The sequence below is a fragment of the Somniosus microcephalus genome, unplaced genomic scaffold (genome assembly GCF_052327205.1).
Source record: "Somniosus microcephalus isolate GS21.2 unplaced genomic scaffold, FLI_Smic_1.0 unresolved_chr1, whole genome shotgun sequence".
Taxonomy (NCBI): domain Eukaryota; kingdom Metazoa; phylum Chordata; class Chondrichthyes; order Squaliformes; family Somniosidae; genus Somniosus; species Somniosus microcephalus.
This window is the reverse complement of record NW_028225179.1, coordinates 56107825-56135617: the sequence shown is the minus strand read 5'-3', so window position 1 is coordinate 56135617 and position 27793 is coordinate 56107825. Positions and strand designations below refer to the sequence as shown.

The 27793-nt window shown below is 47.1% G+C and overlaps 1 protein-coding gene across 7 annotated transcripts in view; it reads left to right on the top strand.

The window, feature by feature from the left end:
- The window catches only part of LOC147095308 (uncharacterized), a 101502-nt gene that overhangs the window by 36498 nt on the left and 37211 nt on the right, over positions 1 to 27793 (top strand). For 5 of the 7 annotated variants that reach the window (XR_015074778.1, XR_015074774.1, XR_015074773.1 and 2 more), the window contains one exon: positions 5390 to 11110. The gene's annotated coding sequence lies outside the window, so the exon portion shown is untranslated. Of the gene's footprint in view, positions 1 to 5389; positions 11111 to 23248; positions 24334 to 27793 lie in introns of those variants that run through there. The other 2 variants (XR_015074777.1, XR_015074776.1) reach the window with 2 other exon arrangements.

Sequence of the window (27793 nt, the reverse complement as noted above, 5' to 3'; positions counted from 1 at the left end):
GAAGTGGCAGAAGCAACTGATTGGATGGTCTCAATCTTAGTGACAAAGAAGTAAATGACCTCCTCAAACTTGTTGATGGAGGTGAGGGTGGATGAGACAGGGGAGAGAGGTTTAAGAAGGTGGTTGCAGTAGAGAGAAGAAGCCGGGGTTATCTTTGAATTCTGGAATAGTGAGCAGTTTTGGCAGATGGGAGCAGGACCCGATGGTGTTTTGAGATCTAGCCAGACCTGGCAGTGAATGCTAAACCAGTTGTTCGCCATATCAGTTCAAGTCTGCGTCCCTTGGACTTAAGGAAGTGAAGATGAGGGCTGTGCCGGGGCAACAGCCAGGGTGAGAGAGAGTGTAATGGTTTTAAAGGGAACTCGGCCATCAAAGGTGAGGGTGTGGTTAAGCAAATTGGTAGCTGCAGAAATGTCATGGTGAATGGAGGGCCAGAGGCCAGACAGTTGGGATATTGAAAGTGCAGATGCAAGTGAATTAGGAGAGAGTTTTTTCCAGGGGCAGACACCGAGGAAGACGGGTTGGGAGGGGGAAGGGGAATGTGAATGAAGAACGAAAGAAGGAAGTGATCAGAAATGGCCTATCTGTGATTGACACAATGGGGGCAGTGAGGCCCCGTGAGGTGGCAAGAAAAGAGAAGGCTGCAGGATGATCTAATAGAGATCTTTACATTTATGAACTGGTTTGATACGGTAGATGTAGAGCAGATGTTGGCACTAATGGCGAGTCCAGAACAAGTGGTCATAAATATTAGATCGTCACTAATAAATCCAAGAGGAATCCAGGAGGAACCTCTTTATTCAGACAGTGGTCAGAATGTAGAGCTTGCTGGCACATGGAGTAGTTGAGGTGAATAGCAGAGTGCCTTAAAGGCGAAGCTAGATAAGTATATGAGGGAGAAAGGAATAGAAGGATATGATGACAGTGTTGGAATCGACAGAAATCAACAGGCTGAGACTTTTCTTTAGGCAAAAACAAAACGTGTCTGACTTTAATCACATCTCCACGAGGACTGGCAGGGGCTAAGCAGGGGCTATGACGTCACCACGCAACCGACGTCATGACGTTCCCGACGCTCTTAAAGGAACCCTGCACCAATAACCCAACCCAGCATGTACATACCACAACATTGCTATACAAAGTGAATTATGTTATTGTCCCTTTCTGGTCTCCGCCACAATAGGATGAGGTCAAGTAAGGTGGGAGGAGGCTCGTGTGGAGCATAAACACTGGCGTAGACCTGTTGGGTTGAATGGCCTGTTTCTGTGCTGTAAATACATGTAATTCTATGGTGTATTCTGGAAAGACATGATAAAGCACTCAACAATCCTCAGCAAGGGGCTGGGTGTCAGAGGGTCAAAACTCCGACCTTTCACCCCTACTGATCTAAGAGGATTTGTGTACAATGAATGTGGGGAGTTCAAACACAGTCCTTGGTGAGAGGTCAGATTTGTGCCACACTAGGCCTTAAATCGGCAGACTGGCTGTTAAGTGCTGAACAAGTGCCTTCAACATAAGAAATAAGAGCAGGAGTAGGCCATACGGCCCCTCGAGCTTGCTCCACCATTCAATAAGATCATGGCTGATCATCGACCTCTGCTCCACTTTCTCACCCGATCTCCGTATCCCTTGATTCCCCTAGAGTCCAAAAATCTATCGATCTCAGCCTTGAATGTACTCAATGTCTCAGCATGCACAGCCCCCTGGAGCAGAGAATTCCAAAGGTTCACAACCCTCTGAGTGAAGAAATTCCTCCTCATCTCACTCTTAAATGACCTACCCCTTATCCTGATACTGTGCCCCCTAGTTCTAGACACTCCAGCCAGGGAAACAACCTCTCAGCATTAACCCTGTCAATCCCCTTCAGAATCCTGTATGTTTCAATGAGATCACCTCTCATTCTTCTAAACACCAGAGAGCATAGGCCCATTCTACACAATCTCTTATCATAGGACAGCCCTCTCATCCCAGGAATCAATCTAGCGAACCTTCGTTTCACCGCCTCCAAGTCAAGTATATCCTTCCTTAGTTAAGGAGCCTGTTCAATACCTCTCTCTCCGACATTGAATTCAATCCACCTACAACCTTAACCCTCTCTCTCCTACTCAGTCTGCATGTGTCTGTCTGTAATTAGTGTGTTTCTCTGTCCGTCTGAGTGTTTGTGTATGTGTGTGCGAGTGCCTGTGTGTTTCTGTATGTGTGTATTTATGTCTGTATGTATGTCTATATTTATGTGTATCTATGGACAAAAACACCTTTACCTAACAAAAATCTAGCAACCTCAGTTTTGAACTATTGAAATGACCCCTAGACTCAACAGCTTTTTGGGGTAACCGTTCAAGAGTTGCACTACACCTGGTTTGAAGAAGTGTGTCCTGACATCACCCTGGAACAGACTATTTACAATTTAATTGTTATGCCCTCTTGTTCTAGACACTTGCTGCCATTTTGACTACCTTCATTGAGTTTTTTGACGATGTAACAGAGGGTGAATGAGGGCAGTTCAGTTGATGCTGTGTATATGGGCTTTAAAAGGCCTTTGATGAAGTACCACATAATAGGCTTGTCAGCAAAATTGAAGCCCGAGGGATAAAAGGGGCAAGTGTGGGAAACAGTGAGGATGATAGTAGTAGACTTCAAGAGGGCATAGACAGGCTGGTGGAATCGATGGACACATGGCAACAACACCACCATGTGTTTATATATTATTTATTTAGTGCCTTTAACATAGTAAAACATCACAAGGCGCGTCACAGAAGCGTTAGAAAACAAAGTTTGCCACCGAGCCAAATAAGGAGAAATTAGGGCAGATGACCAAAAGCTTGGTCAAAGAGGTAGGTTTTAAGGAGCGTCTTAAAGGTGGAAAGAGTGGTAGAGAGGCAAAGTGGTTAATGGAGGAAATTCCGGAGCTTTGGGCCTTGGCAGCTGAAGGTACGGCCACCAATGGTGGAGCGATTAAAATCGGGGATTCTCGAGGCCAGAATTAAAGGAGTGCAGATAACTTGGCGGAGCAGGGGGTGGGGGTTGTATTGCTGGAGGAGATTACAGATAGGGAGGGGCGAGGCCATGAAGTGAAAACGGATGAGAATTTGAAAATCGAGACATTGCTTAACCGGGAGCCAATGTAGGTCAGCGAGCACCGGGGTGATAGGTGAATGGGACTCGGTGCGAGTTTGGACACGGGCAGCCGAGTTTTGGATGACCTCAAGCTTACGGAGTGTAGAATGTGGGAGGCCGAACAGGAGTGCGTTGGAATATTCACGCCTAGAGTTAAGAAAGGCATGGATGAGATTTACAGCAGCAGATTAGCTGAGGCAGGGGCGGAGTCAGGCGATGTTCCAGAGGCGGAAATAGGCGGTCTTCCTGATGGCATGGATATGTGGTCGGAAGCTCATTTTGGGGCCAGATATGACTCCAAGGTTGTGAACAGTCTCGTTCAGCCTCAGACAGTTGTCGGGGAGAGGGATGGAGTCGGTGGCTAAGGAACGGAGTTTGTGGAGGGGACCAAAGACAATGCCTTCAGTCTTCTGAATATTCAATTGTAAGACATTTCTGCTCCATCCAGCACTGGATGTCATACAAGCAGTCTGACAATTTACAGACAGTGGAGGGGTCGAGAGAGGTGGTGACATAGAGCTGGGTATTGTCAGCGTGCATGTGGAAACTCACTGTGTTTTCGAATGATGTCGCTAAGTGGCAGCATGCAGATGAGAAATAGGAGGGGGCCAAGAATGCATCCTTGGGGGACACCATATGTAACGGTGCGGGAGCAGGAAGAGAAGCCATTGCAGGTGATTCTCTGTCTGCGACTTGATAGATAAGAATGGAACCAGGCAAGTGCAGACCAAACCAGCTGGATGACGGTGGAGAGGTGTTGGCGCAGGATGGTGTGGTCAACCGTGTCAATGGTTGACGATGACAAGAAGGGATAGTTTACTTTTGTAGTGTATGTACCTTTAAGAGCCCCTGTGTACTGTAATACCGGTAGTGACCACTCGGGTATATAAGCCTGTATAGTGTCTTGTATCTTTTAGTTCACCTCCAGACTTTGTTCAGTAAACACCTGTTAAACCAACTCCTGCATTCCGTGTCTCCATTAACACACGGATACAACAACTTTTGTTGCAGTCACAGGGATTCAAACGTTGTGTTCCGGGAAAGATGGGTATGAGTTTGGGAGGTTCAATAACTTTGGAGTCGAATGGGAGGTTGGAGATGGGGCATTAGTTTGCGAGGACGGAGGGGTCAAGGGTTGTTTTTTTGAGGAGAGGGGGTGATGACGGCAGATTTGAAGGGGAGGGGGACAGTACCAGCGGAGAGGGAACCGTTAACAATATCAGTTAACATGGGAGCCAGGAAAGGAAGTTGGGTGGTCAGCAGTTTAGTGAGCCTGTACCATTCAATGAGATCATGGCTGATCTGCACATTGGCCCATATCATTTAATACCTTAGTTAACAAAATGCGATCAATCTCCGATTTAAAATTAACAATTGATCTAGGATCAATTGCCATTTGCGGAAGAGAGTTCTACACACAATGGGTGGTAGCAGTTTAGAAGTGTTTCCTAATTTCACTCCTGAAAGGTCTTGTTCACATTTTTAGACTATGCCCCCTAGTCCTAGAATTCCCAACCAGTGTACTCTAGTCCTCTAGACATAAAAGCCAGCATTCCATTAGCCATTTTGATTCTTTTCTGTACCTGTTCATGACATTTTAATGATCTTTGTAGCTTGACCCCCCAAGTCTCTTTGGACCTCCATAGTTTTTAGCTTTTCACCGTTTAGAAAGTACCCTGTGCTATCCTTTTTAGGTCCAAAGTGAATGACCTCACATTTGCCTACATTGAAATCCATTTGCTACAGTTTTGCCTATTCACTTAATCTGTTATCACTTTGTAATTTTATGCTTTCATCTACACTGCCTACAATGCTGCCTATTTTGTGTTATCACAAATTTGGATATGACATTCTATGCCATCATCTAAGTCGTTAATTAATAATGTGAATAGTTGAGGCCCCAACACAGATCCTTGTGGGCCACCACTAGTCACATCCTGCCAATTTGAGTACCTACCCATTATCCCTACTCTCTGTCTCCTGTCGCTCAGCTAATTTCCTAACTAGGTCAATAATTTGCAATGAATTCCTACTATCACCAAATTCTTCCACTCCGCTTGTGTGAAAGATCCAGTGATGGATTCCAACCAGCCTGAGCTCTCCACGTTCTCACTGAATGAAACCTTCCTTCACAGGAAGCAGGCTCTGTTTGATTGTTTAGGCCCCGTAACCCCTGATCCTGTTTGAATGCTGTCAGAATAATGGGCTGTACTCGGAAATAAAACTTACTGCATTGATCACTGCTTCACATCCGTGTCTTGTTTCCCTTTAGGATCAGTGTGTCCGAGGACAAGGTGTTCGGGGGTGGAATGAGGCTGGGAGAAGATTTGGAAATCGCAGGAAATGAGAAGAAGAAACTGCTGTAGGGAATCTTTGCACGTGCCGGATAACACATTCAGAAAGGTACTGAGATAAGACAGGATGTCCCAGAGTGTCAGCATTCTGACCGTTCGGGTTTCAAGATATCTCACTTGAACGTTTTCTTCAAGCAGATTGGAAATAGACCGTTTGATGGGACAGTGTAGAGAGAGATTTACTCTCTATCTAGCCCCGTGCTTCCTGTCTCTCTTTTCTCTCTCTATCTGCCTCATTTTATCTCTCTCGCTCTGCCTCACTCTCATCGCTGCACCTGTTTCTCTCAATTGCTCTCTCTCTCTCTCTCATTCTCAGCTGCTCTATTCTCTCTCCCTACCTCTCTCTTTTCTCTTTGCCTCGCTGTCTCTCAGCCTTTTTGCATTTCTCTTCACTGCTTCTTGCTCCCTTTTTCTGCTTCACTCTCAGTCCCCCCTCTCTCCACCTGTATCGCCCCCCTTTCTTCTCTCTGCCTCATTCTCTCTCTGGCCCTCCCTGCCACTATCTCCTTTTTCCCTCCTCTCTCTATCTCTGCCTCATTCTCACACTCCCAAGCCCTCTTTTGGCTTTAAGTCTCTGTCTCTCTCACTTATTTTGCTGTCTGTTTCCTCTCACTCTGTCGCTCTTTCTCTCTCTTTCTCAATCTCCCTTTCTCTCTTTTTTTTCTCTCCTCCTCTTTTTGTCCCCTCTGTCTCTGTATCCTCTCTGCACCCAGCCTGTGCTCTGAACACATTGCAAGAGCTGATCACAACTCCTGCACCCCCAGTTTTAAAATGCGCTGTCCAGGATGTGCCAGGCCCCACCAGGGGCTTGGAGTCCTGCAAGATTTTGCTGTTAATCTGGAGGAAAGCTTGCTTTGAGTTCTAACCTCTGCTGCACCTCTGCCTCTGAATCTCATCCAGCCCCATTCCTGAACTGATTTTATTGCATTTCCTCGTCCAGTGACATATCCCCCCGCTTATGTATACATTGCCTCCAATGTGTTCCTCTCTGTAAATCTACTGGACCTTGTTTTTCATTATTTTTGACCGCCTTTTTCTTTAACTGAATCGGTTTGGTCATTTGTGCATTAATCTGAAACCTTTGAATAATTAGCCTGCGATTGCTGCTGATCTGAGTGTACTTCCATATAGGACACAAATGCCTCGGGGGAGCAGGTATACAACAAGGTTAAAATAACACTGCAAATGTTACTCTACAGACCAGCTAACAGTGGAAGGGAATTGCAGGGAAAATATGTAAGGAAATCTATGAAATGAGTAAAATACATATAATCATGGGAGATTTCAACTACAGCAAATAATCTGGCAAGAGGAGGTAGGGAAAAGGGAATGGAGTATTTACAATGTGTTCAGGAATCCTTTCTTACCCAGTATGTAAGAAGCCCAACAAGAGAGGGTTCACTGATGGATCTATAATGGGAAATGAACCAGAGCACATAAGATAAGTGAGCTTAGGTGAAAATCTGCACTGTCGATCACAACATCATAAGATTTAAGATAATGACTGAGGAAAACAAAATTATGGTGAATTCTGCAAAAAGACAATCTTCAGCAAGGGGCTGGGTGTCGGAGGGTCAAAACTCCAACCTTTCACCCCTATCGATCTAAAGGAATTGCGTAAAATGAATGTGGGGAGTTCAAACACAGTCCTTGGTGAGAGGTCAGATTTGTACCACACTGGGCCCTAAATCGGCAGACTGGCCGAAATAGTGCCTTCAGGAGCCTGTTTTAAACCCTCTCTCTCCGTCACTGATTTCAATCCACCTACAACCGTAACGACCTCCTGCTGAGTCTGCATGTGTCTGTCTGTAATTTGTGTGTTTGTGTCCATCTGAAGGTTTGTGTATGTGTGTCTCCATCTGTGTGTATGTGCTTGTGTGTCTTTGTGCCTGAATCTCTGTGTGTGTTTCTCTATGTGTTTGTATGTATTTGTGTCTTTGTGTGTATGTATAGACACAAACACCCTTGCCTCACAAAAATCTATCAGCAAAATACTGCGGATGCTGGAAATCTGAAATAACAACAGAAAATGTTGGAAACACTCAGCAGGCCAGGCAGCATCCGTGGAGAGAGAAACATTGTTAACGTTTGAAGTCGGAGACCCTTCTTCAGAACTGGTAAAAGTTGGAAATGTAACCGATTTTAAGCAGGTGCAGAGGCAGGTAAGGGGCGGGGGGGGGGAGGAAGGAACTTAAGGGACGGTCTGTGCTACAATGCAAGGCACGAGTGGTTAAATGTTGCAAATGGGGATGGCAGAATCATAAACAGCTGCCGCCTGAAAAAATGGGGGTTATAGTCTGAAATTGTTGAACTCCATGTTGAGACTTTTGAAATCAAGGCATTGGTTAACCGGGAATCTTTGTAGGTGAGCGAGTCGGTCCCACCCAGCTGGACGACAGTGGAGAGACATTGGAGGAGGATGCTGTGGTCAGCTGGGTACGGTGGCGTAGTGGTAATGTTACTGGGCTAGTAATCCAGAGGCTTGGACTAATGATCCGGAGACACGAGTTCAAATCCCACCACGGCAGCTGGGGAATTTAAATTCAGTTAATTAAAGAAATCTGGAATAAAAAGCTAGTATCAGTAATGGTGACCATGAAACTAACGGATTGTTGTAAAAACTCATCTGGTTCACTCATGTCGTTTAGGGAAGAAAATCTGCTGGCCTGTCTGGCCTATATGTAACTCCAGACCCACGGCGATGTGGTTGACTCTTAACTGCCCTCTGAAATGGCTTAGCAAGCCACTCAGTTGTATGTCATTGGTGACTTTAAGAAGAGCTGTTTCGGTACTGTGGCAGGGATGGAAACCTGATTGGAGATATTCGGAGAAAGGAGGGCACGGGTTTGGGAAGCGACAATACGTTCAAGGACTTTGGAGAGAAAAGGGAGGTTGGAGATGGGGCGGAAGTTTGCAAGGACAAATGTGTAAAGGGTTGTTTCTTCGAGGGGGTGATGAAGGCTGATTTGAAGGAGATGGGTGCAGTACATGAGAGCACTGTTAACAATATCAGCCAACATGGGAGCCAGGCAAGGAAGTTGGGTGGTCAGCAGTTTAGTTGGAATGGGGTCGAGGGAGCAGGAAGTGGGTCTCATGGGCAAGATGAGTTCGAAGAGAGGATGAGGGGAGATCGGAGAGAAACTGGTGCAAGTTCAGGGCTAGGGCAGGGGATAACCTTGGAGAAAGTTTGGCCCGGTGGGCTGAGGGAAGTGGCAGAGGCAACTGATCGGATGGTCTCAATCTTAGTGACAAAGAAGTAAATGAGCTCCTCAAATTTGCTGGTGGAGGTGAGGGTGGAGGAGACGGGAGAGTGGTTTAAGAAGGCAGTTGCAGTAGAGAGAAGAAGCCGGGTTATCTTTGAATTCTGGAATGGTGAGCAGTTTTGGCAGGCAGGAGCAGGATGGTGCTTTATGTGGTCCAGCCAGATAAGAACATAAGAAATAGGAGTGTTAGATTCGAATTTTGGAGTAAAACCAGACGGAGAGTCGGAACTGCTGAAAAAGTTGAAGTTTATTAGAAAACGTCCGGAAGGCCTTCTGCACAAGGGAGAGGAGGGAGCCTCCTCAGCCTCGCAGCTGGCTCTCTAAGGAAATACAGCATACAAGCATTTTATATACCTTTCAATAAGCAATGTCCACTGGTTACGAAAGTGGGCGTACGCATACAGGCAACGTCACTACAGTTACTATCTTATTGGTTGGGTGATTAGTCACTCAATGTCGGGAGCCGCCCTGAAGGGTTCTTTGACATTAAGCATAACACCTAGTTCTTAGTAACCTAGCTTCTGTGAGCAAGGTCGTTTAATTATTGAGATAATAAACAATGTCAGCTTTTGGTTGCGAGCAGACATTACAAAGGAAGATAAGGGCCCAGAAATTAGGTTCGGGGGCTTGCCGCGCGTGCACTTACCCGGCGCGCCAGCCGTTCTGCTCCCGGGACGCGTGGAATTCCTTTTTTCAGATGATGAGTCCCGGGCAGCGTCTGACGTCACGCCGCCCAGGAGTGCAGCCAGCGCGAAGCGTCCAGCGCGGAGTGTAAGTGAGATACGCCCCGTGAGGTCTCAACTGTGTGGAGTTTGCGCATTCTCCCCGTGTTTGCGTGGGTTTCCTCCGGGTGCTCCGGTTTCCTCCCACAGTCCAAAGATGTGCGGGTTAGGTTGATTGGCCATGATAAAAAAAAAATTGGACCTTAGTGTTAGGGGGGATTAAATACGCGGGGTTACGGGGATAGTGCTTGGGTGGGATGGCTGTCGGTGTAGGGACCGGGTGCTAGGGTTTGGATGATCAGCCATGATCTCGTTGAATGGCGGAGCAGGCTCGAAGGGCCGAATGGCCTACTCCTGCTCCTAGTTTCTATTACCATAGGACACGCCCCCAATCTTTCTCACAAGCTGCAAAGCATTTTTACATGCAGAGCAGCATTTTAAATAGGTTCTTTGTATTTTTATGAATCTTTTGGTAACTTTTATAAACTTTTAAATACTTTTACATTATTTTGAAGAATCTGAAGTCGTTTTAAACAGAATTAAAGCAATTTAAAGAGTTTAAAAAGCCCTGAAAGCATTTTTTTCATTCAATTTATTTAATTAGCAACGTGAAATGGCTGGAATGAGCACAATTCACGTCATTAAAAGAACTCACAATTTAACTGACGATGACCTCAGCAATCTCCTCAACGAGGTGGAGGCACAGCGCCTGTGCATCATTGGGAATGAGAACTCCAAGGCGCCTCGAAAAGGACAGGTGATAGCTTGGTCTTTCAAGTGGCAGCATAGGGCTCCAGTCACGGGGAGGGAAAAGGTGCAGGAAACGTATGGGTGTCACCTTTTGCGCGGAGTGGGCCTTTGGCGTAGCGGTAAGCATCCCCGCCGCTGGGCCAGAAGGAGTAGGGTTTCGAACCCCGCTCCAGACAGTCCCGGCAAGTGGAGTGGGAGCTCCGACTATAAATTCTGGGTGGACATCCAGCGGGAGACTTGCGTCCGTGGGTGTGGGTGCCCCCCCCCCCCCTCGTATGGGTTGTGGGAGCCCGTAAAACCCTTCTGCCACAGGACTAACCACCCTAATGGCTGGTATGAAGATGGTTACGGTCACGGAAGGAGCGATAACATGGCCAGAAATCCTTCCACCACTTCATACAGTTCCCCAAAGGGAACAGTGTGAGGATACATACGACAACGACCTCTTGCGCAATGCACCTCCTTGGACCCTCAGTCGCAGATGCGAGGGAGCAAATCGTTCAATTGTTAAATTTTTCATTTTATTGACATGTAAAATGTTGTGTTTGCTGTTTTCATTGAAATGTTTATTTGTGACTGAGGATATGTAACCTTTTCCTTTAAACAGTGCAGCCTGTAGTCACTTTGAAAAAAATTTGCAACTTTTATTGGAGCCAAAGTATTTTTACAACAACTGTTTGAAAATTAGAACATAGCTAGTTTCCACCTTGAATGTCTTTATTGCAGTAAGAAAGCAGAAAAAGTCACTTTAAACTGTTAACACATTTTTTCCTGAACTATTCATGTTTACAAATGTTTGAAATGTAGGAAATAGCTAGTTAACATTTAAAAGTTATAAACTACATCAAAACTGATCCTGAAAACTGTTTTATGATGCAATAAAAGTTCACTGCTTCACTTTAAATTGTGTCTGCTCCTTTCTTTGCCTTGCGGGGGGAGGGGGGAGGTACAAGGCTCCACTAGCTCGTGAAAGTGTTGGCTACTGGCAGTTCCCGAGCAGCCTTACTTTCGGCAGCACTTGGCTCCTCCCCATGAGGCCTGGCCACAGGCACATTGGCATCGCTTATGTCCTTCATTTCAGCAGGGAGCTCTTCTGCAGTGTTATGGGTCAGTCCTTCCTGCAGGGCAAAGTTATGCAAAGCACAACAGTCCATCACAATCCTTGTCACTTTCTGGTGAGAATACTGCAAGGTCCCCCCTGACCGATCCAGGCACCGGAAGCGTGATTTCAGAACTCCGATTGTCCTCTCCACCACTTAACGTGTGGACACGTGTGCCTGGTTGTATCTCTCCTGAGCCTCACTGACAAAGCAGTGCGGGTGTTCGAGTGTGGTTGAAGGTCCTCTTTCAACATGTCAGATAGTCGGCCGATTGCCTCTTTACTGAAGCGCAGCCTCCTCACACACAAATTCTGCGACAGCATCTGAAATGATCGCCTCTCCCTGTACAGTCTCTGGGGTGGGTAGTAGTTCCTTCTGATCAAGAGACGGTTATGGTTCTCAGTCTTCTATGTTGTTCCCTGCCGTTTCGAATTCTTTGAAGCAAAATCACACACAGCATCAGGGCAGCATTTCTAGAGGGCATTTTTCTCGCTCACAGGCCTCCTCCTTACACAGACATCCTTGCAAGGAAGAAATGGAAAGAGTTGTTAAAGTAATTTTAATGAAGTGACTGGCTAGAAAATCACACCGGCCTATGGCAGGAGAGGAGAAACGCGTTATCGGCTTGGTAATACGTCATACCCGCCTGATCAATTTCACAGCCCGAGATGATTTTCCAATAAGTTACTTTCTCTGAAAGTCATAATTAAATGCATACATTCATACACATAAGTAAAGGAATATATACATACATATACGTAAAGGAATATATAGAGACATACATACATAATTACTTAAAAGAATATATTACTGATGAAAAGTTTCTTTCTTAAAAATGTTGGAAATGTTACACTATTCATTTTAAAAGTCATTTTCACATTTAATAAGCACATCAAATTCAATTAGGCCTTGCACACAGCCACAATTGCTCCTTATACCTACATTACTCAAAACCTGTTTTTAAAAAAAAAAAAAAAAAAATTAAAGGTGCAAACTTACCTCAGACTTTCTTAAAATAACTTTTCTCCCTTTCCCAACCAAAAATGTGCTCTTCAGAAGCTCCACTGATGAAACAGTTCTTTCTCGGGGGCTTTACTCATCCTTTTCTTGTGTAAATTGTGGGGACTTACCCTCACTCAAACCATTCATGAAAATGCCGAAGTTTAATGTGCACGCGCTGCCTGAAACGTCGCACGCGTTCCGTCTCTTAACCCCTTGGTTCAGAGGACAGGAAATGCCGGTTTTCAGCGCATGCGCTGTGCATCCTGAAAACCGGCACTTCCATCAGGCCCACGCGCGAGTACCCCATCCGTACTCACGCGTTGGGACCCGTATTACTGGGCCCTTGAGGCAAAGATAGAAATGGCCGACTCCCTATGAAGTTCAGTTTCCCTTATCTCTCAGAAAGCCAGCTGCATTAAACACTGCTTCTGTAACACTGATAGCAACAAAGACGGAGACCAAGAGTCTAGTAAATATGCTGTGGTCCGCTATTTCTACAGTACTTAGTTAAAAAGGGTTAATGATGGCCAAGTGTCCCATCATGCTTTGCAGCTACCTAAACACTACATGTACGTTTTTACTACATATATTTCTTAATAAGTGAAGCTAATCATCCTTTACATATGATTTCTAATACTACAGCCCTCCCTACAGCTTTGGTTGATATCTTTAAAGACTAGAGGATTCAGGCTTTGGTTCACAGGCCGATTTTTGCAATCCAACAGGAGCAGGAATCGGCCACTTGGCTCCACGAGCCGGCTCCGCCGTTGATGGGCCTTCAATAACCACAAAAGTAGAAGTTATAGACTTAAACAAGTTGGCTTTTAATCACTAAGATCAGAGCTAACATCTCAACACACCGACTGGCTCACAGGAATGAGTCATACAGATCCTGGGATCTTTATGTAAGAGAAGTCAGGGGCGGAGCCAAGAGCCAAGACCTGGAACCTCCCAGGTTAGTCGGGAAAGAGGAAGTGAAGCTATACACAGTGGGGGAGGGTAATATACATGAGTGCAAAATGAATACAGGATCAAGACAAACAGATTTCATTACATTCACCCCTTCTATAGATTTAGTCCATCGGGGTGATGTTTCTTAAAAGTTGGTATAAGTGAGCCTGTCAGGAGGTTTTGCAGTTCTCCGTGATCGGCGCAAAGCTGGTTGGGGTGCCCCTAGGGGAGTGGATTCTGGTTCCTCCGCTGTCCGGGCCTCCGCAGTGTCTTCCAGGTTAAAGTTGGGTATTGATACCTCTGGGCGTCCTATCTCTTTGTAGTGTAGGTCTTCATCGGGTAGTCTCCCATCGTTCTCTCCGCTCCCCGAGGGAGCGAGGTCTTTTATGGAAACAGTGTCCTCTCGCCCGTCAGAGTATTCGATATAGGCGTACTGAGGGTTTGCATGGAGGAGCTGTACCTTTTCCACAAGGGGGTCCATTTTATGGCCTCTCACGTGCTTCCGCAATAGTACTGTCCCCGGAGACGTCAGCCACGTGGGTGGAGATATGCCCGAGGTGGATTTCCGGGGGAAAACGAACATATTTTCGTGAGGGGTAGCGTTAGTGGCAGTCCATAACAGAGACCTTATGGAGTGGAGCACGTCTGGGAGGACTTCCTGCCAGCGGGAGGTCGGAAGGCCTTTTGACTTTAAGGCTAACGTGACAGCCTTCCAAACAGTAGCATTCTCCCTTTCCACTTGCCCATTACCCCGGGGGTTGTAGCTAGTGGTTCTGCTAGTGGCTATCCCCTTCGAGAGCAAGAACTGGCGCAGCTCGTCACTCATGAATGACGTCCCCCTATCGCTGTGTATGTAGTTCGACATGCCAAACATGTAGAATAGATTACAGAGACACTTGATGACCGTGGCACTGGTCATGTCTGGGCAGGGAATGGCGAAGGGGAAGCGGGAATATTCATCAATGATATTGAGGAAGTATACGTTACGGTCGGCAGAGGGAAGGGGTCCCTTGAAGTCCAGGCTTAGGCGCTCGAATGGCCGTGTGGCTTTGATGAGGTGTGCACGGTCAGGCCTGTAAAAATGAGGCTTGCATTCCGCACAGATGCGGCAGGCTCTGGTCATTGCCCTGACCTCCTCGATGGAGTGGGGCAGATTGCGGGACTTTATAAAATGGTATAGTCGGGTGACCGCTGGGTGACAGAGGTCGTTGTGGAGACCCTGTAATTTGTCCGTATGAATGCTGGCACACATTCCCCGCGATAGGGCGTCTGGGGGTTCATTAAGGGCTCCCGGCCTGTACATAATATCATAGTCGAACGTGGATAGTTCGATCCTCCACCTGAGTATTTTGTCATTCTTGATTTTCCCCCTTTGTTTGTTATTAAACATGAAAGCCACCGACCGCTGGTCGGTGAGCAGGGTGAAACGTTTGCCGGCTAGGTAGTGTCTCCAGTGCCGCACTGCCTCCACTATAGCCTGTGCCTCCTTCTCGACAGAAGAGTGCCTGATTTCAGGTCCCTGAAGGGTTCGGGAGAAGAAGGCCACAGGTCTCCCAGCCTGATTGAGGGTCGCAGCTAAGGCAAAGTCTGATGCATCGCTTTCGACTTGAAAGGGAATGCATTCGTCCACTGCACACACCGCAGCCCTTTCAATGTCCTGTTTAATACTGGTGAAAGCCTCCCGAGCTTCAGCTGATAGTGGGAAGGACGTCGATTTAATGAGGGATCGGGCCTTATCAGAGTAATTGGGCACCCATTGGGCATAATACGAAAAAAATCCCAGGCACCTTTTTAAAGCTTTGGGATTGTGTGGCAGCGGCAGTTCTTTTAGGGGGCGTAATCGGTCAGGGTCCGGTCCAATTACCCCATCTTCCACCACACAGCCGAGGATACAGAGACGGGTTGTGTTGAAGACACATTTGTCTTCGTTGTAGGTTAGATTCAGCTTTAGGGCAGTTTTTAAAAATCTCGCAAGATTTAGATCGTGGTCTTGCAGGTTGTGCCCGCAGATAGTGACATTGTCCAGATAGGGGTAGGTAGCTTGTAGTTTATTCTCGTCAACCATGCGGTCCATCTCACATTGGAAGACCGAGACCCCATTTGTTACCCCGAAGGGCACTCTGAGAAAATGGTAGAGGCGCCCGTTTGCCTCGAAGGCGGTGTATGGGCGGTCCTCCGTTCTAATGGGGAGCTGGTGATACGCGGATTTGAGGTCGATAGTCGAGAAGACTCGGTATTGCGCAAATCTGGTTGACCATTTCTGATATGCGGGGTAAAGGGTAGGCGTCCAGCTGGGTATAAATATTAACAGTCTGGCTGTAGTCAATTGCCATCCGTTTCTTTTCGCTATTTTTAACTAAGACTACTTGGGCACGCCACGGGCTGGTACTGCATTCAATAATGCCTTCCCGCAGGAGTCTGTCCACTTCCGCCTTGATAAAGTGTCTGTCTTCCAGACTGTACCGTCTACTTTTGGTCGCTATGGGCCTACAGTTCGGAGCGAGATTAGCGAATAAAGAGGGCGGGCTGATTTTTAAGGTTGATAGACCACAGACTGTGAGTGGCGGCTGGGACCCGCCATATGCTAGCGTGACACTTTCGTGGTGGCACTGGAAGTCCAGGCCCAAGATTACATTAACACTGAGTTCTGGCATCACGAGGAGTTTAAAATCCTTGTAGTCCGTGCCTTTTACAGTCAGTGTTACCACACAGTAGCCCAAAATGTCCGAAGTGTGGGGCTTAGCAGCCATAGCAATTCTGCTCCGTGTAGGGGTTACCGTTAATGAGTGCCGCCGTACCAGGCTAGGGTGGATAAAACTCTCGGTACCCCCACAGTCAATTAAACATTTCGTTAAATTCCCGTTTGCCTGTATGTCCATCATGGATTTTGTCAACGGGTGTGGCCTGGATTGATCCACCGTGATCGAAGCCACTGTTGGGCCCTGGGCGGCCGTTGAGTCGGGAAAAGATGGCGGATCCCAAGATGGCGGCCCGCACGGCACGCACGAGGCGGTGACGGAGTTGGAAATCGGATTCCCCCTGCAGACTTTGCTAAAATGCCCCTTTTTCTTACATTTGAAGCATGTAGCGTCCTTCGCTGGGCATCGTTGTCTGGGGTGCTTGGCCTGGCCGCAGAAGTAGCATTTTGGGCCTCGAGACATTGCCGCTGTAGTAGGACTCCTGGGTGAACTTCTGTGTGGGGACTCCGGCGGCGTAGAGCTGGTCTGAGACCTGGATGGGGAAGATGGCTGATTCCAAGATGGCGGCTCCCTCGGCGCGCACGAGGCGGTGAGGGCCGCATGGCTGGAAGAATAAGAGTCATTCTGGGCCACGTTCAGCGATCGCGCAGTGGCCACTGCCTTTTTTAAGTCCAGGACCTCCTTCTCCAGCAGTCTCTGCCAGATATAATTCGATTTGAGGCCCGTGGCGAAGGAATCGCGGACCAATTCGTCAGAGTACGCGTTGGCCGTCACGGCCTTGCAGTTACAGTCCCGGATCAGGTCCTTTAGGCCCTGTAAGAAATCGTCCATTGATTCCTCTGGTCGCTGCCTGCGTGTAGCCAGCAGATGTCTGGCGTACACTTCGTTTACCGGCCACTGGTATTGGGCCTTCAGGATAGTGATGGCCTCCGTGTAAGAGGTGGCGTCCCGGATGAACGAATAAATCTGATGACTTACGCGAGTAGTCAGTAGACTCAGTTTATCTACCTCGCTAGCGGATGAGGCCCCCGTGAAGAGTTTGAAGCATTTGAGCCAGTGTCCAAAATTGATTTGATGCTTCAGCAGAATGTGGACCCAAGTCCAGACGCTCTGGTTTTAGGAGTCGATCCATCCTAGTATTCTTTAGTGATTAAAATTGATGGGCCTTCAATAACCACAAAACTAGAAGTTATAGACTTAAACAAGTTGGCTTTTAATCACTAAGATCAGAGCTAACATCTCAACACGCCGACTGGTTCACAGGAATGAGTCATACAGATCCTGGGATCTTTATGTAAGAGAAGTCAGGGGCGGAGCCAAGAGCCAAGACCTGGAACCTCCCAGGTTAGTCGGGAAAGAGGAAGTGAAACTATACACAGTGGGGGAGGGTAATATACATGAGTGCAAAACGAATACAGGATCAAGACAAACAGATTTCATTACAGCCGTTCAGTAAGATCATGGCTGATCTAGGGCTCAAAGCCACCTCCCTGCCTGCTCCGCATAACCCTTCACTCCCTTATCTTGCATAAATGTCTCTATCTTCACTTTAAATGTATTTAATGACCCAGCCTCCACAACTCCCTGGGGCAGAGAATTCCACAAATTTACGACCCTCTGAGAGAAGAAGTTCCTCCTCATCTCAGGTCTAAAAGGGCGACCCTTTATTCTGAGACTGTGCCCCCGAGTTCTAGATTTCCCCATGAGGGGAAACATCCTCTCTGCATCTACCCTGTCAAGCCCCCTCAGTATCTTATATGTTTCAATAAGATCACCTCTCATTCTTCTAAATTCCAATGAGTATAGGCCAAGCCTGCTCAACATTTCCTCATAAGTCAAACCCTTCATATCTGGAATTAACCTTGTGAATCGTCTCTGAACTGCCTCCAATGCAAATATATCCTTCCTTAAATACAGAGACCAAAACTGTACGCAGTACTCAAGGTGTGGTCTCACCAATACCTTGTACAGTTGTAGCAGGACTTCCCTGCTTTTATACTCCAACCCCCTTGAAATAAAGGCCAACACTCCATTTCCTCTTTGATTACTTGCTGTACCTGCATGCTTACTGTTTGTGATTCATGCACAAGCATTCCTAGATCTGGCGGTGAAAGTTAAACCAGTTGTTCATCATATCCATTCAAGTCTGCATCCCTTGGACTTAAGGAGGTGAAGATGAGGGCTGTACCGGGGGCAACGGCCAGGGTGAGAGAGAGAGAGAGAGAGAAATGGTTTTAATGGGAACTAGGGCATCAAAGCTGAGGCTGTGGATGAGCAGATCGGTAGCTGCAGAAATGTCATGGTGAATGGAGGGCCAGAGGCCAGACAGTTGGGATTTTGAAAGTGCAGATGCAAGTGAATTAGGAGAGCGTTTTTTCCAGAGGCAGACAGCGAGAAAGTCAAGTTGGGAGGAGGAAGGGGGAAGGGGGACGTGAATAAAGAATGAAAGAAGGAAGTGATCAGAAATGGCCTATCTGTGATTGACAGGATGGGAGCAGCGAGGCCCCGTGAGGTGGCAAGAAAAGAGAAGGCTGCAGGATGATCTAATAGAGATCTTTACATTTATGAACTGGTTTGATAGGGTAGATGTAGAGCAGATGTTGCCACTAATGGCGAGTCCAAAATTAGGGGTCATAAATATAAGATCGTCACTAATAAATCCAATGAGGAATTCAGGAGAAACCTCTTTATTCAGAGAGTGGTCAGAATGTAGAGCTTGCTCGCACATGGAGTAGTTGAGGGGAATAGCAGAGTGCCTTTAAAGGGAAGCTAGATAAGTACATGAGGGAGAAAGGAGTAGAAGGACATGATGGTAGAGTGAGGTAAATTAAGGTAAGAGGAGGCTCGTGTGGAGCATAAACACCAACATGATCCTGTTGAGCCGAATGGCCTGTTTCTGTGCTCTATGATGCAATTCTACGGTGAATTCTGAAAAGACGGTACAACTCTCGAAAGAATCTTCAGCAAGGGGCTGGGTGTCAGCGGGTCAAATCTCCAACCTTTCACCCCTACCGATCTGAAGGACTTGTGTTAAATGAACACAATGAACCATTCCGGATTCAATATCGAGTTCAACAATTTCAGATCGTAACCTCGGCCGCTATTATATTTTTATACATTTTTTATCCACACCTTTGCTTTCTGCCTTTCCCTTTTTTTTTCTCCCACATGGCAGCTGCCTCTCATTCTGCCAGCGCATTTCACACTTCATCTAGAGCCATCTTTTGTCTCTTTACCTGCCCTATCCGCGTCTCATCTTGAATATCTCTTAATGTCTCTTCACTTCCCTTTTGTTCTTTCATCATCTCCCTCATTTCCCAGCACCCAAACTGGCCTTTTAATCTGTTTCATTTCCTGCCTTTTTTCTCAATTCTGAAGAAGGGTTTCGACCTGAAACGTTATCTCTATTTCTCTCTCCATGGATGTTGCCTGGCCTGCTGAGATTTTTCAGCGTTTTCTGTTACTTTGTGTAAAATGAATGTTGGGAGTTTAGATACAGTTCTTGGTGAGAGGTCAGATTTATGCCAAATGAACCCTAAATCGGCAGACTGGCTGTAACATGCAGAACAAGTGCCTTCAGATGCCTGGTTAAAACCTTTCTCTGTCACTGATCTTAATCCACCTACAACCTTAACCCTCTCCCTCCTGCTCAATCTGTATGTGTGTCTGTCTGTAATTTCTGTCTGTTCCTGTGTCCATTTGAATTGGGGCTTGGACTTGGGATACAGGGCACAATTTCGATATTTGCAGCTGACTCAAAACTTGGGAGTGTAGAGAACAGTGAGGAAGATAATAATGGACTTCCAGAGGACATGAAGAGGCTGGTGGATTGGGCGGATACATGGAAGATGAAATACAACACCAAAAAGTGTGAGGTGATAGTTTGGTATGAAGAATGAGAAGAAACCATACACACTAAATGGTACAATTTTAAAGGGGGTGCAAGACCCCAGACCTGGGGGTGCTTGTGCTCAAATCTTTGGTGGCAGGTCAGATTAAGAAAGCAGTTGCAGTTAATAAAGCATATGGGGTCCTGGGCTTTATAAATAGAGGCGTAGAGTATAAAATCCAGAAATCGATGGTAAACCAATATAAAACACGAGTTACATCTATAGATATGTGAAGAGAAAAAGATTGCTGAAGTCAAGCATAGGTCCCTTGCAGTCAGAATCAGGGGAATTTATAATGGAATACAAAGAAATGGCAGACCAATTAAATACATACTTTGGTTCTGTCTTCACAAAGGAGGACACAAATAATCTTCCAGAGATTTCGGGGAACATAGGGTCTAATGAGAGGGAGGAATTGAATGAAATCAGTATTTGTAGGGAAATTGACGGGATTGAAGGCCGATAAATCCCCAGGGCCTGATAATCTATATCCTAGGGCACTTAAGGAAGTGGCCCTAGAAATAGTAGATGCATTGCTGGTCATCTACCAAAATTCTATAGACTCTGGAATAGTTCCCATGGATTGGACGGTAGCTACTGTAACCCCACTATTTAAAAAAGATGGAGAGAGAAAACAGGGAATTATAGACTGGTAAGCCTGATATCGGTAGTGGGGAAAATGCTAGAGTCCATTATAAAAGATGTAATAGCAGAGCACTTGGAAAACAGTGACAGGATCCGACAAAGTCAACATGGATTTACAAAAGGTAAATCATGCTTGACTAATCTACTGGAATTTTTTGAGGATATAACTGGTAGAATAGATAAGGGAGAACCAGTGGATAAGGGACTGGCATGCACAGTTAATCACATAGGATTGGGGATAAGGCACTGACTTGGATAGAGCAAAGGTTGGCAGACAGGAAGCAAAGAGTTGGAATAAACGGGTCTGTTTCCGAGTGGCAGGCAGTGACTAGTGGGGTACCGCAGGGAGAAAGACAGATTATTATTTGAACGGCAATAGATTGGGAAAAGGGGAAGTGCAACGAGACCTGGGTGTCGTTGTGCACCAGTCGCTGAAGGTAAGCATTCAGGTGCAGCAGGCGGTTAAGAAGACAAATGGTATGTTGACCTTCATAGCGAGAGGATTCGAGTACAGGAACATGGATGTCTTGCTGGAGTTGTACAGGGCCTTGGTGAGACCACACCTTGAGTATTGTGTGCAGTTTTGGTCGCCTTATCTCAGGAAGGATATTCTTGCCATGGAGGGAGTGCAGCGAAGATTCACCAGACTGATACTTGGGATGGCAGGAATGATGTATGAGGAGAGATTGAGTCAATTTGGCTTATATTTGCTAGAGTTTAGAAGAATGAGAGGGGATCTCATTGAAAATTATAAAATTGTAACTTGACTAGAAAGACTTGATGCAGGAAGGATGTTCCCGATGGCGGGGGAGTCCAGAACCAGGGGTCACAGTCTAAGGATAAAGGGTAAGCCATTTAGGACTGAGATGAGGAGGAATTTCTTCACCCAGAGAGTGGTGAACCTGTGGAATTCTCTACCGCAGAAGGCAGTTGAGGCCAATTCATCAAATATATTCAAGGAGGAGTTAGATATATTTCTTAAGGCTAAAGGGATCATGGGATTTGGGGAGAAAGCAGGGACAGGGTACTGAATTTGGATGATCAGCCATGATCTCATTAAATGGCGGAACAGTCTTGAGGGGCTATGAGTTCAGCCCCAGCATTGCGTTCAATTCTGGGCACCATACTTCAGGGAGGATGTGATGGCTTTGGAGCGGGTACAGAAAAGACTTAATAGAATGGTTTCAGGCAATTCAGTTACGTGGATGTACTGCAGAAGCTGAGATTGTTCTCCTTAGAGCAGAGCAGGCTAAGAGGACATTTGATCGAGGTGTTTAAAATCATGAAGGGTTTAGATAGAGTAAATAACAGCAATGTAGAAAAAGTCCCAAGGTGCTTCACAGCAGCGTTATGAAAGAAAATTTGACAGCGAGCCACAAGCTATTATGGCAGATGACTAAAAGCTAAATCACAGAGCTAGGTTTTCACAGAAATCACAGAAACCCCACAGTGCAGATATAGGCCATTTCGGCCCATCGAGCCTGCACTGACACATATCCCACCCGATCCCCATAACCCCTACACCAACACATATCCCACCCTATCCCTGTAACCCCACGTATTTAATCCCCCTAACACTAAGGGTCAATTTTTTAAATTTTTTTATCATAGCCAATCAACCTAACCCACACATCTTTGGACTGTGGGAGGAAACCAGAGCACCTGAAGGAAACCCACGGAAACACGGGGAGAATGTGCAAACTCCACACAGACAGTCGCCCGAGGCCGGATTTGAACCCAGGTCCCTGGCACTGTGAGGCAACAGTGCTAACCACTATGCCACTGTGCTGCCCTTTAAGGAGCATCTTAAAGCAGGAAAGAGGCGGAGAGGTTCAGGGAGAGAATTCCAGAGCTTAAGGCCTTGGCCGCTCATGGACGGCGACCAATGGTGGAGTGATTAAAGTCAGGGTACTCAAGGCCAGAATTAGAGGAGCACAGATATCTAAGACGGTATATCTCAGAGCGTAATAAAGAGAAACTGTTTCCAGTCGCTGAAGTGTTGATGACCAGCGGCCACAGATTTATGGTGATTGGCAAAAGAACCAGAGGCGACGTGAGGAACAACTTTTTTACAAAATGAGTGGTTAGGATTTGGAATGTTCTGCCTGATAGGGTGGTGGAAACAGATTAAATAGTAGCCTTCAAGAGGGAATTCGATAAATACTTGAAGGAGAAACAATTGTAGGAATATGTGGAAAGAGCGGGGGAGTGGGACTGACTGGATTGCTCTTCGAAAGAGCTGGCACAGAATTGATGGGCCGAATGACCTCCTTGCGATTCTATGCTCTTAAGCACCTCAATTATATCACCAGTTAATCCTTTATATGTCAGGGAATACTTACCTAGTCTCTGCAACCTGCTCTCATAATTGAGCCTATTAGCTCCGGTGTCATTCTGGTGAATGTGCGCTGCACCCACTCCAAGGCCAATATATCCTTCCTGAGATGCGGTGCCCAGAACTGAATGCAGTTCTCCAGGTGGGGTCTAACCAGAGCTCTGTACAGCTGAAGCATCACTTCATCCCCTTTGTATTCCAGCCCTCTAGAGATAAAGGCCAAAATTCCATTAACTTTTGAATTATTTTTTGTACCTGTCCATTACCTTTTAGCGAATTCCTGTACTTGGAGTCTGTTTGATTGTTTAGGCCCCGTAACCCCTGAACCTGTATTACTGCTGTCAGAATAATGGGCCGTACTCAGAAATAAAACTTACTGCATTGATCACAGCTTCACATCCGTGTCTTGTTTCTCTTTAGGATCAGTGTGTCCGAGGTTTGGCACCATTTTTCTGGCCACTTTTATGAATCATATTTTATCTCCAAAACCCCAAGAAAAAACTACTGTTGGACAAGCTTGTGGGAGTGGCTTAGGGAATAGGATTGCAAGCCAGGCTAACCTGACTAAGGTGCATTCATATGCAAACGCCCATCTCACACTGACAGGCTGGGTGGAAGGGAACCCAAGCCGATTGATGTCATCACCATCTAACATGATTACTGGGAACAATACCCCGAGGTGTAACTCAGAGACACTATGCCCTCACATCAATAAAGCACAGTCCCAACCGAAACTGGTGGAAGGCAGGAGGTGGCCAGGCCATTGTCTTCCAGGAGATAAGCCAGTTAAACAAGTTCGGTTTGAGATTGAAACCCATTACCTGCTAATGGGGGCCATCAACTCAGGAAATGACAGACATCCAGTAATCAGCACTCATTGTCTCTCTAGGTGCCAGACCTGGGAGTGGGGAAACGGAATATAATTTTTCACAAAGCTTTCAAAGGTCATGAGTCACTCTAGGACACGGGGCTCTAGACTGAACACCTGAGTCAATACATCGATCAATACATCGGGTTTTGGGTATATAAGGAGCCATTCGGGGGCTGGTCTCTCACTCTCTTCTCGGCATCAATCTACTGCGAGTCTACCAAGTGGGACTCGGCTCGACGGAACACCGCCAGAAGCTGAGCGCTGCCCTTCGTCCCTCATCAACGGACCTCGACTCAAACTGGAACTTGGATACCGTGTTGGCAGTATGGAACCAGGAGCGAGACGTACAGGAAGAAGCTGCAAGCAAGACAACGGTCAATCGGGGAGAGCATATTGCCTGCACCTACACATCCACAAGACCATGTAGCTGTGTGAGGGGGTGATTGTAAGTCCCAGCCAAACCTTAGAGCGCTTTAGTGCTGGGGTCCTGTGTTAGTTTATTTCATGGGAAGGTTCTTTTATCAGACCATGGTAAATTAGCACGGTATGGCATGTTGGCCAAGCCAGGTTTGTATTTTGTACCATTACGAGTGTTATAGTTAATCCTATTAAACACAATACGGTTGAGCTCAAACAGGTGTCCGAGTCTGATCTGTCCATAAAATCTCTATCATCCAGAACTTATAGTAAGAGGTGTGTTTTCGGTGTGCTCGAGAAAACCACTTAGAGACTGGCGACCGCTGGCAGGACGATAGGTTTTGTGTCAGATGATGGACAGTTTTAAGGGCAGGAGACCCGGAATGGAGGATAGGATTTCCTTCTATGTGCTCAATAAGATTAACGTTTCTCAGCCAGAGGTGCTGGAGATGCTGTGCTCTGAGAGGCCCCAGGATAGGGCCACAGAGTGGGCAGGTAGCAGGAATCACAGGAAGTCAAAGGAGAAATCAATTTGGCTCCTGTGTCTGCAGAAGCAAGTTCAACTGCTCAGGGAGCGGGTTGAAAAGCTAGGGAATGAAGTTAAGAGTCTGAGGATAGGTCAGATGCGAGGAAGATAGTCAGGAGTAGGCTAGTAGAGGAACTGCACGAGGAAAGACATGCGCAAGAAGAGACCTCCCGTAACATGGTTGAATACCTACAGTGTCAGGTTACAGAGGCCAAGGTAAACCAGCAGGCCCTATGGGAAGAAAATGCGAGACTAATAGCGAGAGCTGACAGCTTGAAGGGCCAGCTAAGGGATATAAAGATAGCTTATAAAGTAGCCAGGAGTAGAGGTTATGAGGAAGCTGATCATGGACAATGTAAGGAACGGATCCAAAAATTGACCCAAGACTTGTCCGGAGCCAGAGGTAAGGCCTGTTTAATGCCACCGGGGGAAACCAGGGTAGATTGGGACAAGGAGGGTCAGGAGCATGATGATGGGGTTCAGGACAGGGAAGTCCGACCAGTGCCTGAAGCACCACTGAGACTAATGTGCCCTCTGCAGCAGCAGAAATTCGGTCCACCCACACCAAAATGTGACCAGGGCCCGCTGCAGAGTGATTAGGTGGTCCCGTACACAACCCCTCAGCTGCAAGCCATGCTATCAGGGACCCCTCAGTTCACTTTATGGAAGTAGAACAGATAGGGGGGTCAACGGATGTAGTGAGGGCGAGATCAACAGGCTGGTGCTGTTCTGCCTTGATGGGGGATTGTATCAGAGCTTATCCGCAGCCACAAAGCTGGGCGGGGCACCACAGAGGGGTTGAAAGACGAGATCCTGAGGGCCATGGGGCATACCCAGGGTAGCCCGTTCTTACAAGTAGAATGGACTAGGCAGCTGGCCGGTGAGACACAAGATGCATTCGCCGACTGGCTATGGCCTGTGTACGTAAAGGCAACTGGAGGGATGCTCAACCATGCTCAGTTGATAGGAGCCCCGAGCAATCACTGGCTCAGGGTCCTTGTGGCAAACAGCTTGCCCAGGTTCAGGGCAGAAGCGTGATGTGACCACGAGGACCTCGCGAATATGGAGGCAGGCGTGCTCAGAAAGCTGAGTCTAGCCTTTAAGGCCGATTCCGGGAAGTAAGTCAAACCAAAGGGAAGGTCCATGAAATGAAAGCCAGTGAAGGTAATAGGAAGGAATGGCAACAGGAAGGGGTTAGTACCGACAAGTCCAGGACTTCTTTTGGGTGTGGGAAGATGGTACACTGGAGGCGAGACTGCCCGTTCCCCAAAGAGGGGAGACCAGTCCCAGGGGGTCCTCCAGTGCAAAAGCCACGAGTTAGAGAGGCAGAGGGGACGACCGACGAGTCGTTCGAGCTACAGGTGGCCACCCTACGGAAGGCTATGGGAAAGGACAAAGGCAAGTTAGACGCTGCCATGAGCAGTGAAATAGCTACCGTGCCCGTACGCCTCCCACCCAGACTAGAACGCGCCCAGCCTGAATACCTGTATCTGCTCACGTATGATGAGTGGGGCAGGCCCTGTGTAAAGATGGGGGAGGACACGGTGCAGGGGAAATATTTGGTGGATACCAGGGCTTCCAGCACGGTGATTCATTCAAAAAACACGACCAACTCACCCTGGTCTAGCAGGGTCCCATTCAGACTCGTGGGGTTCACAGGGAATGAGCAGGCTGGGGCAATCTCAAAACACCTGGCCACAGAACTAGGATCCCTCCATACTATTTGGGAGTGCATCCTGATGCAATGGGAACAGCCAGGATCAGGAGTCCTCGGGGCTGACTTTATGTTAGCCAGTCGAGTGATTGTGGATTTAAGGAATCACTGCCTATGGGGGCAGCGGATTCAGATAAAGCCGAGGAGGTTCTAGTGATCCCAAGAGATAGGGAAGGAAGGGGTAGTGTGTGTACTATGAAGCCCAAGGGGAATTACGACCGAGAGCAGTTGGTCTGTAATACCCCAGCCAAGTATCAGGCGAATGTGTGGGACAACCTCGCCGCATTCGTCACTCACAAGCACAACTGTGGCAGGGTAATGGGTAGAAGTCAGGGTGCAAGGGGACCCCATGTCACTGCCACAGAAACCGTACAGTTTCCCCAGAGAGGCAAAAGCCGACTTAGAGACGGCACTGGGATCCCTTGTAGAACAAGGGGCCTTCCCATGCCAAGCAGCCATGGCACTAGCGACAGCTCAGATCCTAGTGAGGGAAGTGTTCTCCCGATGGGGACTGCCACAGGTCGTGGAGTATGACCAAGGGAGCCATTTCACGGGGCAGGTGATGCAGGCCATCTTAAAACTTTTGGGAATACAAGGGAAGTGGCATGTGGCTCACAACCCCCAGTCATCGGGGATTGTGGAGCACATGAACTGGACACTGAAACAAAGACTGAGGAAGGAGATAAGCCCGTTCCCGCAGAGATGTGATGGGGTCTTGCCTCTAGTCTTAATGGGTGTCCAGGCCAGCCCCCCCAGAAGTACAGGGTACTCCCCACATGAGCTCATGACCGAGAGGATTATGCGCACCCCAACCCATGTGTTGGTGCCGGTCCTCACCGAAGCACAGGTCAGGGAGGAAAACCAGGACAGATTTGTCCAGAATCTGTTTGACACTTTAGAACAGAGTCACTGGCAGGCAGCCAGTGACCTGGGGAGCCAGCAACGAAAAAATCAGTTGTGGCTAGAGCCCCAGAGAACCCACGAGTGTGAGGCCACTTGGGGAGGCGTGATCATAATATGATAGAATTCTTCCTTAAAATGGAGAGTGAAGTAGTTGACTCAGAGACTAGGGTCCTGAATTTAAATAAAGGAAACTATGATGGTATGAGGCACGAGTTGGGTAGCATGGATTGGGGAATGATACTTAAAGGGTTGACGGTGGATAGGCAATGGCAAACATTTATAGATCGCATGGATGAACTACAGAATTTGTTTATCCCTGTTTGGCATAAAAAATAAAACAAAAAAGGTGACTCAACCGTAGTTGATAAGGGAAATTAGGGATAGCATAAGATCCAAGGAGAGGTAATATAATTTGGCCAGAACAAGCAGCAAACCAGAGGATTGGGAGCAGTTTAGGATTCAGCAAAGGAGGACAAAGGGATTAATAAAGAGGGGGAAAATAAATTATGAGAGTAAGCTAGCAGTGAACATAAA